Genomic DNA, 2,648 nt, shown 5'->3' on the forward strand with positions numbered 1-2,648 from the left:
AGAGAGAGAGAGAGAGAGAGAGAGAGAGAGAGAGAGAGAGACGGACACACACAGACAGACAGACAGAGGACGAGGGGGAGGGGGGTATTTCGGATCTTTTTTCCTCGTCCTAGAATGTATCGTATGTAATACTTTCACGAAGATCAACACCATGGTTCTACAACAATACATTTTCTCAAAACAATAGAAACGCTTTCAAGCAAACCTATCGTCCAGATACAATACGATATCACTCGAGAGGGCTGTATTTATCAGCTCATCCATCAATTGCGTCCCCTCTTTCCTCTCACAGGTAACAGTATCACACTGGCTGAATCAAGATCGGGGCAAACTGATCTCTGAGGAGAGATTTACATGTATAGTGCGTCCTTGAGCGTGATAAGAGATATTGCCCGTTTCCTGTTTGTTTTGTTTGCAAAGATTTATTTTGAGACGGAGAAGGAGGTGGGGGTGTGGGTGCGGAGAAGAGAGCAAAGGCAGACGTTTGTTGTATAATAGATGTTTAAGTTCTCATTCGTGTTTAAGTGGGGTTGTGAGTGCGGGTTTGTGTTTTGTCCTAGACGCTTAGAGAACGTGTAAGAACGGATAGGTTTTGTGACAAAATACACACACACACACGCTCACACACACGCACGCACACACACACACACACACACACACACACACACACACACACACACACACACACACACACACGCACACACGGGTATGTGTGTGTGTGTACGCGTGTGTGTGTGTGTGCACGTGCGCGCAATTGCGTTTAATTTATGTAGTTTTAGCACAATTAGATATAAAGACAAAGAAACTGATGAATTCTCCAGTTGTTTCTGCATTAGGACAGAACGGAGTCACGATACATACGTATACACCTGCCTGTGGAATACACCGCTCCTCTCCTGACTGACACGACAGTTAGCCTAGACAAAGACTGTTCATACGATCTCACCACAATATGACGTCATTTTACTTTTTTCATGTTGTGATCCCACTGTTGAGTCGGAAGATTGATCTCGATGACATCACGTTTCCGCTCAAAGCTCGACCGTAATATGAGAAAGTGTTTGTTTTCCCAGGGATTTTGTTTTAAAGATAATATGAAGATAGTTTATTGTTTTGTTTTGTATTTGTTTTGTTTGGGTTTTCCTTTTTTTTTCTTTTTGTTTGTTTTGGTAAGTGTTTTACGGCGCTCACAACTACAGAAAGTTATATGAGCGCTCGGGACACATTATACATTTTAAGTTTTGGTAGGAATTAATCTATTTTGAATTTTGCTCGGTTGGCGGCGGAAGCCTACTCTTATCGATTTTGGACCACCTAGGGATCTTTAACGGGCGCAACTAGCACACAGAACCTCCGAGATTTGTTGCCCTTATCCGAGAAGGCTAGGTGTTAGATCTCACATACCATAATTTAAGACCAGGGGTGAGGCTGAAAGACAGCAGTATGAAGGAGCCAAGGAATAGCAGTAGATGCTCTGCAGAAAAAGTCAGGAGCCCTGAAGAGAGGGGGCAAAGGACTTGAGGGGGAAATGGTAGGGGGAGAAAGTGGAGACTAAAGCAGACGACAAAACATTCTTAGAGAGCAGGAATGGAGGTGAAAGGAGACAATTTTTAGAGAAGAAAATCTTCCGTCGTTATCCGGATTTGAACCAATGACCTATTGAATGAGAGGCGAACACTGTAACCTCTAGACCACGAGATCCCTGTTTTGTTCCTCAATTAAAATTTCTGGTGCACGTCATAAACGGACGTATGGCCTCGAACTGTGCTCACTTTGGTGGTAATATAAGCCTCCATTGGCGCAAAATCCAGTATCGCATCAACATGCCACCAAGACGAAAGCTGAGAGACGTTGATCGTGCAAGAGCTATGGCATGGCTGCAGGATGAAGTTGGAACCCGAGAAAGTTGCCAGAAAGCTTGCAGTGTCACAAGCTGTCATTGTTCGCTTGAGGCAGCGCCATCAAGCCACTGGACCAGTCCAAGAACGTCCACGAGCATGTCGACCCAAGAAAATCACTCAGAGTGTTTGCAAATGGCCCTTAACTTATGTTGAAGTCTGTAAAAGACGATTATCTATAGTACCACCTGCTGTCTATGTTATTGTGTTGCCATATCACAAAGGGTTGCGTTCCATCCATTTCTCTTATTTGGCCTGTCTGTAAAAGAATTTTAAAAGACGTATTGACTGTAATACTCTCTAAGTAAATCACTTTTTAAAATAAGACTAGGACTGAACAGGGGACGGGAAAATGGCTTAACCATAAAAAATATGGCTTAACCATTAAAAACTGTCGCTACTGCTGAGAACTTAAACTTTCTGATAACAACCTCACTCGCGTTGTGCACAGCAGCAGTCAATGCTATCGCCTGTTGACATAAGCAATGTTGTGGGAGGTCGTTATAAAAATGCAAGATTTAGTTCGAAATATCTTGATTTCACCTTAGACCTCTAGTGCAAACAGTCAGTGTTTGCATAAACGCTCATAAAATATGCGACAGTGTAGGAGTATCCACTTTTCTTATTGTGTGTCTTCTTTTATTCCCTCCCCCCTCCCCTTTTTTAAAAACAGAATGATCAGTGGGAGGTTTAAAATGTTATGAGTGATGGCACATATCCAAAGCTTTTTTTTTTGGGGGGGGGGGGGGT

The sequence above is a fragment of the Aplysia californica genome, unplaced genomic scaffold, assembly GCF_000002075.1.
Source record: "Aplysia californica isolate F4 #8 unplaced genomic scaffold, AplCal3.0 scaffold00074, whole genome shotgun sequence".
NCBI lineage: Eukaryota > Metazoa > Mollusca > Gastropoda > Aplysiida > Aplysiidae > Aplysia > Aplysia californica.